The sequence below is a fragment of the Citrus clementina genome, unplaced genomic scaffold, assembly GCF_000493195.1.
Source record: "Citrus clementina cultivar Clemenules unplaced genomic scaffold, Citrus_clementina_v1.0 scaffold_2, whole genome shotgun sequence".
NCBI classification, from domain to species: Eukaryota; Viridiplantae; Streptophyta; class Magnoliopsida; order Sapindales; family Rutaceae; genus Citrus; species Citrus x clementina.
In genome coordinates, this window is record NW_006262688.1 from 20,228,903 (window position 1) to 20,242,434 (window position 13,532).

General features: G+C 33.7%; 1 non-coding gene across 1 annotated transcript; it reads right to left on the reverse strand.

The window, feature by feature from the left end:
- Positions 1-9,841: 9,841 nt before the first annotated feature.
- LOC112101407 lies at positions 9,842-9,945 on the reverse strand. Its single transcript, XR_002907533.1, has one exon. It is a non-coding gene; the product is annotated as a small nucleolar RNA R71 (small nucleolar RNA).
- Positions 9,946-13,532: the final 3,587 nt, after the last annotated feature.

A 13,532-nucleotide genomic window follows, 5' to 3' on the forward strand; every position in this document is an offset into this window, starting at 1 on the left:
CAGGGACATGGTTTTTCAAATGATCTCTTCCAAATGCTTGCAGATATTAAACATCGATTCATCAAATTTCTAGATATATAGAATTTATTTGTGTTGGCAATTTTCTACTTTGGTGAGGTTTTCTATGAGGATTCCCTTGCTATGTTCTCATGCTGCTGAGATGCTGGGTTCATATTTGAATTTTCTACCTTTGGCTATATATCTGTTTAAATGGTGAACAGAAAGACCTCTATTAAATTTATAAATTTAATAGAATCTTCGCATTTGTTGATAAACTAATAAATTATTTATTCATCAAATTGTTTGTATTTTATAAATCATTCTGAATTTTAGTTTTCACTGAATTTGTTATTTTTGAATAGTCATTTTACCCTTATCATGCTTATGTTCTAAAAGCTTGTCCTTTAGAGTGATTTTTATTTTTCCCTCTTTCCTATGGCTTCAACTACCTTCCTCTCTATCCCTGATTATGCCTTTGATGCGCCTGATTTACACACTTGCCGTAACAGTGATGTCCATGCAAATAGTTTTTGTTTGTAATAAGTGATCCGTTATTTTAATAGATTAATAATCTATTTAGTATAAAAAAGTCAACTTTCTACTGTAATATAGTCAATATATTGTATATTTTTCTATAGCTGTACTAGCCTAATATGCACATCTGCTAGTGTTGGCAAAAGTCTGGGTCCGGTCCGAGTTTGGGGCTGCCCGGGACCTACCCGCAAGATACATATAGCTGCTTGAACCCAGACCGTGCCCAAATTTTTCATATGCGGGCCGGGCCAAGTCCGACACTATCCGGGCATGGGTTTTTTATCCGGGTTTTCTCTGCCTACATAAATTGAGTTAAAAGGGAAAAAATCTTGTAATAAATTGTTACAACATCTTAATTATTTCAATCTACTTTGTAAATTTTAAGTAAATAACAAATAAAAGTTATTTCAATCTACTACCTAAATTCATTTAATTTTTAAACTAACTTCATTCAATCTCTATCAAAAATTTAAATTTAACACGACAATAATCACCAAATAAATCTAAATCCAACATATTACATAATACATATCATAACTCCAATATCAATAATCAACATAACATATAAAAATCCCAAAATATCAAACACAAATAATTCATAAAATAGTCTAAAATATAGTAATGTAAAATATGTAAATAATAACTTCATGTCAAGCAGCTCGACGATTGTGCCCCATCATCATCATCTGAAATTACCTCCTCCCTAGCAAAAATCTCATTTTCCGGAACTCCACCTAATAACAAAAATAACATATTCAGAATTAAAAGCATTTTGAGAAAAAAAATAATACTATAACATAATTCAAATAACTTTATACCTTGAGAAGAAGCCCAAATCCAATTTTGAGCACATATCAATGATTCCAAAGTATTAGGATGAAGTTTACTACGATGCAAACTCAAAATTCTGCCCCCGGTATTAAAAACAGACTCAGATGCAATAATGGATATAGGAATGACTAAGATATCCTTAGTCAACTCATCCAAAATAGGATATTGGCCTGTGTGCATCTTCCAAAAAGTTAAAATATCAAAGTTCGGAGTAGTATCCAACAATTCATCATTTAAATACCTATCCAACTTCAACTTAGTCACATTAACATGCTTATTTCGACTTTGAAATGTTTCAAACTCATCTACATCCCAATACTTATTCGGATTCGAAGAAGATTCCAAATGAATATTTTCCAATCCAACATCTTGCCCATCACTCAAAACCATAGCATTCATTTCCTATTCTTTCACTAAATCATGACAAAACTCACGTGCATGCTCAGTATGCTCATCCGTTGTATCACCATAGATATTTGGGAAATAAAAATCAATCAACAACATCTTATATCTCGGGTAAAGTAATACATCCACAACTAATATTGGATGAATTTCATTCCAATATTTTTTAAATTTATTAGCCATAATTCTAATAGCAGGATTATTGGAGGTGCGCCACCAATTAATTGACATTTTCATTTTACATATCGATGGAAAGAACAAATTAGTAGTGGGGTATTTTGTACCCGAAAACATCTCCGTTAACATTTAAAATGATCTCAAATGCTGCACCATTGTGGCAGCTAAATCCCACTCACTACCACTAGCCAAGCTCTTATGTTGGGCTCACGCCGTTGTCACTAAGAAAAAAAAACTTCTATATATCAATGCTACATCAAGCATGGCATAAGTTGAATTCCAACGAGTTGGACAATCTAACTTCAATTTTTTTTTTTACAATTAAATTTCAATTGCCTAATAGCTAGCTTAAAATTTTCAAATATTTTTAGTGTTTGTGTCCAGTAACTCACACTCTCCCTAATTTTTCCAACCCTGTTTTCTATAACTTTAAACCCATCCCGCACAACCAAGTTCAATATATGAGCAGTACATCTCATATGAAAAAACTTACCATTGGAAATTAAGGTACCAGGATCAAACCTTAACAACAATTTCTCCACCATCGCGTCATTAGTTGTACAATTATCCATTGTCATTGAAGATAACTTTCTATCCATGTTCCAATCCAGCAGTCATTGCACTAACTCATTAGAAAGGGCCTCAACATAATGGGGGCTCGAAACATAAATAAACCTATTAAATATTCAAGTGATAGTATTAAACAAGCAAACTTAAAATGTTATAACAATTTAAACTTGAAAAGAAGTCAAATATAAATAATTAAAAAATTGCAAGAGAAATCAAGCAAATAAAAAGTTATAGACAAATTACCTTAAGATTCGACTATGCAAGTTCTAGGAGTTGTCAATGAAATGTGCTGTGACAACCATGTATCCCTTTTTCTAGTTCTTTGTTGTCCATAAATACGTAGTAACAACCACTCTACCATATTTTTTCCCCAACAAATGCAAAGTCTTAACCTTCTCAATATGATACAGTTTCAAAACCTCATTTTTTAATGTATTTCTGCTCATTGGCTTAACCACAGGGTTGGCATGTGCCATCATTTCTCTAAAGCCTTTATATTTCACAAATCAAGTGGAAGCTCATGCATTACCACCATTCTTGCAATCAAGCTCCGCAAAACATTTGGATCGAAACGGTCGTAGCCAATGTCACAAGTCCTATCTTCTCTTTTGAGCACTTTGAGACTTCCTTGAAGTGCTTCCTCTATTTTCGGTTGATTCTTCAAAAAATAAGATTTCACGTGTCTGTTCAAGCTCGTGGTCCTTGATGTGTATTTGACTTTTAAAATTGCATTATAGTGCATGCACTTTGCCTTTTGTTCTCCATTAATAGTTACTTTTGTAAAGTGATCCCAAGCTTTAGAGACTTTCTTTCCCTTCTTATCATTAACAATTGACAATGAAATTTTCTCAACCTCATTATCATTGCTATCTTCAACATTAGGGGATAAATTTGGACCATTTGTTGAATTGTTTTCTACATTGTCTGACTATGACATCGCACTGCTTTTTATTATAGAAAAATAATAAATAATTATAAATAATCATACAAACTACATAGTTATAATATTATGTAACAAAATTAACTTAAAAGCAACCTAAATGCTAAAATTAGCTCCTATTAATAAAAAATTATCATACAAATTACATAATTATGAATTTTATGCAACAAATTAACTTAGAGCAACCTAAATTCAGCTCCTATTAAAAGAAGATAATCATAAAAATTACATAATTACAAATATTATGTAATAAATTAACTTAAAAGCAACCTAAGCACTAAATCCAACTCCAATTAATAAACAAATACCATTATATCATACAAATTACATAATTATAAATATTAAGTAATTAAGTTAAAGCAACCTAAAATCTAAATTCAACTCCCATTAATTAAAAATAATCATACAACCATAGCATCCTAGAAAAACATTAAGCATATATATAACACCTAATAATAATGACGTCAATTAATACTCAATTTCATCCTTTTTTTAAAATAGCAAAAAAAAAGAAGATAATACCTCGTGGTTATGATGGCGGAGTTGCCGTTGATAAGGTGTAAAAATAATGGAGTGAGACCAGCTATGATGGCTGACGCCGTCACGCAGTGGCTGCCGGTGAGAAGATGACCAAACGGTGGAGAGACGATGGTTGTGACGGCTGTGCTTAGTGAGAAATGAGAAGAGCGGACTGAGGGAGGTAAGAGGTTCGTAGAGGGCTAAAGGCATGGTCAACACTGCATCGATGAGTGGTGGCTGCTGCTGGAGAGACAGAGGGAGGTATCGATTGCCGAGGTTCGGGGGGTTGCCCGTTGGTTGTAGCGAATTGTTTCAGTGTGTGTGTGTTGTGTTTACTCACGAGTGACGATTTACGGTTGGGGCAATTGGGAAAAATGTTTTTTTTCTTTTATATATATATATATATATATATATATATATATATATATATTTTTTTTTTACGTAATAAAAAATCGGGTATGGTCTGGGTTTTGGGTTCTTAGTGTTGTGACCGGACCTGTGCCTGGAAACAGCCGGGCATTGAAAATCAATGCCCGGATCCACTTTTTCCACACATCCTTGAACCGCATACGCCGGGTCCGGGGAGTGTCCGGTTCGAGTGGGCATTTTTGCCACCTCTAACATTTGCTATATTTGGCTCAAGTATTGGGAAATTTTAGTAAATATTAGGATTTCTAAAATTTTTAGCATATTTTATTAGATTGGTTCTATGCAGTCTTGCCCCTCTAGATATTCCTCCCTGTATGCATAAGCAATATATATACGTACATGGGTATGAATGTAAAATTTTTAATTTTTTCCTTGTTTGAACCTTCAGGATCTCCAACCTTAGCGATGCAGTTTCCAATTTTATTGCGTTAGGTGGTTGTTTTGTGGAAGATGAATGGTTAAGAAACAGATTTCGCTGAAAAGCAAGTAGTGGACCCGAGGAAAATAGACTGGAAGCTTTGGTGATATGGTTGATTTATTTACTTTCCTTGTGTTTTTCTTTTATTACAGGAATTAGCCATACTGATCAAGTCAATACTTCCATTGTCTTACCTTTTGTGCAAGTATTTGTGCAAATCTGCAGCCCATTTTTTACATGATCATTGATCAAAGAACCATCTTTTCATTTGAAAACAAGAAAACAAGAGAAACTATCCTCTTTAATCTAATTTCCAAGAAAAAAAAATGGTTTGAGTTTTTTCTAATCCTTTTTGTCATCCCTATACACCAGAATATTTAACAAATCAATTCTCAATTTTAATGTAATATAGGAACTTGATTATTAAAGTCTCATTTTTATGTGGTATAATTATTTCATTCTTGTTTAGAAAAACATAGTTTCATATCTTGCTGTTAAAGGTGATACTTATTGTTAGGTCAGAGGTACAAATTCATAACAAAGCTTTTTTTTTTAAAAAAAAATTTATTTATTTATTTTTGTTGGAAGCCCTTGATGGTATTGAGTTTGCAAGAGGTGATCCAAACTCTACATGGGGTTCTACACTAACTGCAACGGGACATCCTGATCCTTTTGACTTTAGATATGTTGCTATTGGGAATGAAGATTGTGGGAGAAAGAATTACAGAGGTTTGCATACTGTTCTAATTCATTTATATTTTTTTGATCAAATAATCAATTATTATTTAACAATAATGAAGAAATATTTGCATCTTGAATATGTGAATGATAATTAAATGGCTGGAAAAATGATGATTAAATTTGTTTGTAATAAGTGATATAATTTGTGCAGGTAAAACAGATTACCTTAAGTAATGCTCTGTATCTATCACTTTAAGTCTTTAAGCCTAAAATAGAATATATTTATAATTGTCTTTTTGGTTTATAATTGTGTATAGACCCCTCAACAACCAGGAAATATGGAATATGACTATTATGTCTTGAGGTACATGAAGGACATTATAGCATACCTTAGTTTGCTAATGAATGATGTGAGTCAATGATTAATAACATCATAGGATTGGTTTATATTATATATATTGCATTGTTGTGGAAGTTTGACAATGTTGATTTTATGACTATCAATTTTATAGAAAGACTGTATACACTTAGGTTGAGATAGACGAAGTGCGTTTGGACTGGGCTAACATTGTTCTGAAATCATTAGCATAGCAAAAAATAGTTAGTATAAATTTGAAACTATACACAAACCTTTTTATTATTTCTTATATCTTACAATTGGTAAATTTTAAGTTGCATATGAAACTTGAAGGTTTACTTTAATAGATAAATCTTTATAATGATAGTATTGGGTATATTTGTTGCTGTTGCACATGCAGATTGAGTTTGAACTTATGATGATTTTGTTGCATCTAAAACTTAAGATTTTTATTTTAATAGTTAATTCTTTATAATGATAGTGTTGGGAATATTCAATTGGTGTTACACTTTCAGGTTGGAAGAAAGACTTGGGAGTTTTACTCGGTGTTTGCTAAGAATGGGAATTTATCTACTCGAATTTTACTGAGAATATGGGTGGAGCTTTATCACAACAAGATTTGAAATCCAAAATATTTACTCTTGGTTGTTGGAATTTGCCTTGTGAATTTCGAATTACTTTGGTTAGATATAATTGCTGGATACTAGTTAGATTTAGAGTTTGTTGTAGTTTATTAATGATATGATTTATATAACAGTAATAAAAAACTTGATCTACCTATAGAATTTGTTTTATATATTGTTATGTGGATTTTATTAAAACAAAGTGTTTTTGGACTAAATAAAATGTATAACTTAATTTTTGGTTCATATTGAATTTGTAATTGAATTTTAAATACAGGAATGCAGAAATTAAAATTAAAAAAATTATAATTCCTTTCAATTCACAAACAAAATACTTTTGTGATATAAAATATCAATTATAAATTCCATCACAAATAAAATAATTTATCCCCTAAAATTAACTGGATATTAAGTCAAATCAATTTCTTTGCCAAAATTTTAAATTAAAAAAATTCTTCTACTAAAAAATTAATTAAAACATTCATTTTGCATAGAATTTTCATTGTGTATAGAATTTTAGTATGATAGACATATAACTTATGAACACTATCATAAATTGATGACATACTTTTTCTATGTAAAAAAAGAGTGACTGGTACTTAGATGATGTATATACTTTGTCATCCATTCCCTTTTATAATAAATTTTTCCCATCATCTATATGTCAGTTTTCTTGCGGTGATCAAAAGAAGACGACTTCAAACTTTTGAACGTATAGAACTTCTCGTTTTATAGATGACACACATGACAAGGATCAAAATGTTTTTATCCGATCAGAACATTCATCGTCAATATTCAAATATTAACTGAACTCATTTAAACTTGCTTTTATTAGGAAGATGATCATCATCCAGTCATTGGAAAATCACGTCAATATGTATATCTTCTTCTCAATAAGCCTCACTTGGTCCCTACATCTAATGAACGGCCAATTCTTTTATTTGTTGCGGTCACCACTAGCTAGACAAATAAACTCCTCGTCCATGTCATGTGTTGCAGATTCCACCAATACTTAGTTCTTGAACCATTACTGTAGTTATACCAAACTATGTTAAAAGATTCAGTTACATCAAAATACAAGAATTAATATATGTAAACTCTAAATAGGACTAAGGGTGCATTTGGAATTGAGGTTGGGCAGCTGTACCTTAAAAGTTATAATAGTAAAGTATTTGGTAAATGTTGAGTGTTAGAAAATGCATATTTTTAAAGAAGAAAATCGTCATTTTACATTTTAAGCCTTACTAACAACCCTTACTTTTATGTATTTAAGCTTCTTGTAATTTAATTATGTGTGTTTTATTTTAATTAAGTATTTTATGTATTTTAGGGACATCATGGTTATTTCACAATAAACGAGAGATCAGACGGCAAAACGGCATCACTTTTGAACTTAGGATGGTCGAAAACCTTAGGAGGAGCATAAAAGGAAAAATGACACTGTTTACATGTACGGTACTATTCACGTATACGGTACTGCCAACGTTACTGTTCACGACACTGTTCACATAGACGGATCGATGACGTGGCATTGACCGATGATGTGGCATTGACTGATGAGGTGTCATGATCCTGTTGGACTAAAATTCTCATGTACTGTTGATGGTGACGTGGCAGCATATCAGTGGATGAAAAATTTCGCGTACGGTACATGCATCATGCAAGATTATTTTCAACCAAACCGTGTCACTGTTCAACCCGGGTCAAACCGTGTTACTATTCATCTGTGTGGTCAAACCGCGTACTGTTGACTGATGACGTGGCGCAATCCTGAGCGTCCAAACTGTTTTTAATCCGATGGCCATGATTTACTCTATGTATCTATAAAAAAAGGGCCTCTCCCCCCTAATTTGACATCTCTGAATCCATTTTTGGGATCCATTTTCTGTAATTCCTTCTTTATTTTGTATTTTCTACGTGTTTTAAAAAATTCCCATTATGCCCCTAGTTGAATTATGAGTGGCTAATTTTCTTTCAAGCTTGGGTTGAAGGTGAAGTCTCAACATGTGTCATGGGCTTTATCTGGTAAATTTATTTTCTTTTCCCCTCTAGTTTTTGTGGATGTTTTGACTTCTCGTCGACAAATAATAATAATCTTGTCTAGATACCGTCTTGGTTACACCGGCTCTCTAGTACAAGGTTATTATTATTTGGCACGATAAGCCCTTAGTACCATATTTATTAGAGCGTGGTTCATGAGGTGTGGATTCCCCCCTCATGATTTAATTGGCATTAATAAGGATTATTTAGCCCATGATGCATGTTGATACGGATCCAGATACCCAAGTACGTCATCTCAATAGATTTCTCTTCAATTTATTCTCGCCATTTCAATTCCAATTTTAAGATAATCCAAATCATTTTCACCACAAATCCAACCACCTATTTACAAAATTAATTCTACACACAATTAAAATCCACCTCCTCGTGGGATCGACACTCGTCACCATTAGTCTATATTACAATAGATTCGTGCACTTGCGAGTTCAATAAAATTTGCACAACAAGTTTTTGGCACCGTTGCTGGGGAGGTAAGTAATTTTAATTCATAGAATTAATTTTTGTGAATAATTTATTTTATTTGTGTTCTTGTATTTTTTTTAATTATTAAGAAAAAAAGAAAAAAAAAGTGAATATACATATAAAGGTTAGTATTTCTTTTCTTTTTCTCTTCTTTAAAATTCTGTAATTTAATTTTTAATTTATTTTTTTCTTTGTAAGTTTTGTTTATTTTATTAATTTAATTTTTAGTTAATTTATTTCATGTATTTGGTTTTGTGTATTTTTATAGAGAGGTTGTAATAGCGCAATAAGGTTAGTATAATAATTTCTCATTTTTTCCTTTATTTTTATTCGTTTTGTTCCCATTTATTTTTGTTCTTTGCATGCACGGTCGTAGGTCATTATTACCTAATCTTGAACCTATAGACCTTGAACTTGAGAAAACACTTCGCTCACACAAACAAGTTAAAAATAAAATGGATTTGCAACCACAGGAGAGGCCATTTAAGGACTATTTTAGTCCCTTAGCTAATTTGAGCACATTATGCATAAGAAACCCAAATGTAGCTGTTAGGAGTTTTGAACTAAAACCTAGTGTGCTAAATTGTCTCCCCACATTCTATGGCTTAGAAAATGAGGACCTATATAATCATCTGAATGATTTTCATGCTATTTGTCAAACATTTAAATATGAGAATTTTTCAAATGATGATGTAAAACTTAGACTATTCCCATTTTCTTTAAATGATCGAGCTCGTTCATGGCTTAATACATTGCCTGCTAATAGCATTACATCATGGGAACAAATGGTAACAAAATTTCTGAATAAATATTTTCCAGTGCATAAAACCAATGCTATTCGCAGGGAAATTTCAGAGTTTACACAGAGAGAAGACGAACAATTTTTTGAAACATGGGAGTGATTCAATGGGCTACTCTTGAAGTGTCCACATCATGGGTACGAGAAATGACACCAATGCCAATACTTTTTGGAGGGATTATTGCTGAATGTGCAAGAATGGCTAATGGCAACAAGTGGAGGAGAGCTAATGTCAAAAAGTGCATCAGAGATTTGGGAATTCTTCCAGCGACAAGCGGATAATTCCCAACAACGGAGTCGATCACTCAGGAACACTAAAAGAATTAAAGGAGTGAATGAGGTTCATATTGGCGAGTCAAATCGGGAATCAAAGAAGTCAAGGAGATGGTTGAAGGTCTTGCTCGACCAATAGCATCGTTATCGACTGCTAAATCAACAGAACCACATGACCATGACTCATACTCAGATCAAGCCAATGCCATTGGTGTAATGAGAAAGCCATCAAATTACAACCCATACTCCAACACATATAACCCTGGATGGAGAGACCACCCAAATTTTTCATGGTCTCAAGGATTTTAACAGAATGGACCAGCAGCTCCAGCTCCAGCTCCAGCTCCACCAATGCAATAAATTCCTCAAAATCCTCAAGCCTCTCAGCCACCATTTAGCCCATACAATTAGAACCAAAACTACTCTCAACCAAGACCATGGGAGGATTCATTCCAGAATCTCAAGAATCTCACTCACTCCACGATTGAGCAACAGAACCGCACCATTGATGGACTACGAAATGAGTTGAGAGCAGGCTTCAACTCACAAGCCCAATCAGTTTCAAGCCTCGAGAAGATGGTGGGACAACTTGCTTCTTCAGTTCAGACCTTGGCAATGACTGTTGAGAAAGGCAAGTTTTCAAGTCAACCAGTGCCTAACCCTAAAGGAGTGCATGAAACAAGTACCAGTTCACCACAGCAGCATGGAGAGGTCAAAGCCGTCATGACCTTACGAAAAGGAAAAGAAGTCAACAACAAAGTGGAGATGCCAGTGACAAAAGAAAATCAAATTGTACCTGTGAATGTTGAGGACTCATCACCGGAGGAGAAAGAAGAAACCAACCCACGAGAATACGTTCCTAAAGCTCCATTCCCCCAGAGGTTAGCTAAAGGCAAGAAGAGAAAATTCACAGGTGAGATTCTTGAAATCTTTAAACAGGTAAGTGTTAACATCCCTTTGCTTGATGCTATTAAACAAGTTCCATCTTATGCCAAGTTTCTTAAAGACCTTTGCACTAAAAAGAGAAACATTCATGTTCAAAAGAATGCATTTTTAACAGAAAACGTTAGTTCTATACTCCAACACAAAATTCCTCTAAAATGCAAAGACCCAGGTTCCCCCACTATCTCATGTAGTATAGGGAACTATACAATTGAGAATGTTTTGTTGGATTTAGGAGCTAGAGTAAATCTGTTGCTTTACTCAGTATTTTTGAAACTTGGACTTGGAGAATTACACCTAGCTCCAGTGGTGTTACAACTTGCAAATCGGTCCACGAAAATATCTCGTGGTATTGTGGAGGATGTGCTTATCCAGGTAGACAAGTTTTATTTTCCTATTGATTTCATTGTAATTGACACTCAACCAATACAGGATTCAAGGAAGCACATCCCCATTATCCTAGGCCGACCTTTCTTGGCAACTGCGGAAGCTCACATTCAATACAGGACTAGAAACATGCAGTTGTCCTTCGGCAACATGACTATGGAGCTGAACATCTTCAATATTGCCAAACAACCTCACAATGCAGATGATGGAATTGTTGATGTGGATTTAATAGAAACAATAGTTGATGACACTTTTCTTTCAAACCTTAGTGATGATCCTTTACAAACATGTTTAACTCACTTTGGTTTGGATTTTGATATTGATAGATCGGTCGATGAGGTCAACGCCCTACTTGACTCAACACCATCCATGGACACTAATAAATGGAAGTCAAGAGTTGAACAACTAGCACCATCAGAGGAGAAACTCATCCCATCATCAGAATCACCACAAAAACTTAAGCTCAAACTATTGCCCAACACATTGGAATATGCATTTTTGGGAGGAGAAAGCACTCTACCGGTAATCATCTCATCATCCTTAAATGACGAACAAAAAGGTAAGTTGTTGGATGTTTTAAACGAGCACAAAAGAGCATTATGATGGACCATAGAAGACATTAAAGGTATAAACCCAATAGACTGCATGCATTACATTCACCTTGATGAAAATGCTAAACCTACTAGGGAGATGCAACGTCGGTTAAATCCTAACATGAAAGAAGTTGTTAGAACAGAAGTCCTTAAGCTATTAAATGCATGTATCATTTACCCAATTTCTAATAATTCATGGGTCAATCATGTACAAGTTGTCCCTAAAAAGTCAGGAGTCACAGTAGTTACCAATGCTGATAATGAATTGATACCCACTAGAGTGACTACAGGAAGGCGTGGATGCATTGATTATAGAAAGTTAAATTCTGTCACACGTAAAGATCATTTTTCTTTACCATTTATTGATTAAATGCTTGATAGATTAGCAGACCATGAATTTTATTGCTTTCTAGATGGCTACTCAGGATATAATCAGATTCCCATAGCACCAAAAGATCAAGAGAAAACCATTTTCACTTGCCCTTTTGGCACTTTTGCATATAAGAGGATGCCATTTGGATTATGTAATGCACCTGCTACATTTCAACGATGCATGTTGAGCATTTTTTCTGATATGGTTGAACGATTCCTTGAAGTCTTTATGGATGATTTTTCTGTCTTTGGTGACTCATTTGATCAATGTTTACATCATCTAACACTAGTTCTGCAGAGATGTATCGAAAAGAACTTGGTCTTAAATTGAGAGAAGTGTCATTTTATGGTAAAACAAGGTATTGTTCTCGGCCACATCATTTCGAGCAAAGGTATTGAGGTTGACAAAGCCAAGGTGGATTTCATTTATAATCTTCCTCCACCCAAAATAGTCAGAGAAGTAAGATCTTTCCTTGGACATGCTGGTTTCTATCGACGTTTCATTAAAGATTTTAGTAAAGTTTCTAAACCCTTATGCAATTTACTTGCTAAGGATGTACCTTTTATCTTTGATGATTCATGTCTTATGGCATTTGAAAAACTAAAGCAGTTATTGACATCATCACCCATCATTCAGCCCCCAAATTGGAGCTTACCATTTGAGCTCATGTGTAATGCATCTGATTATGCAGTAGGAGCTGTATTAGGACAAAGAGTTGATCGAATTCCACATGTTATTTACTATGCTAGTATGACATTGAATGATGCACAGTTGAACTATTCAACTACTGAAAAAGAAATACTAGCAGTAGTGTTTGCATTGGAAAAATTTTGATCTTATCTCATTGGTTGTAAAATAATTATATTCACAGATCATGCTGCTCTTAAATATCTTCTCACAAAGAGAGATACAAAAGCTAGACTAATTCGTTGGGTGTTACTTTTGCAGGAATTTGACTTGGAATTCAAAGATAAGAAAGGCATAGAAAATGTTGTGGCGGACCACATCTCTCGTCTCCATTTTGATACAATTACAGAGCCATTAATATTGAATGAGTCATTTCCAGATGAACAATTGATGAGTGTGGAAGTATTATATGGTATGCTGACATCGTGAATTATCTTGTTACAAGTCAACTTCCAGAGCATTGGACCAAGCAA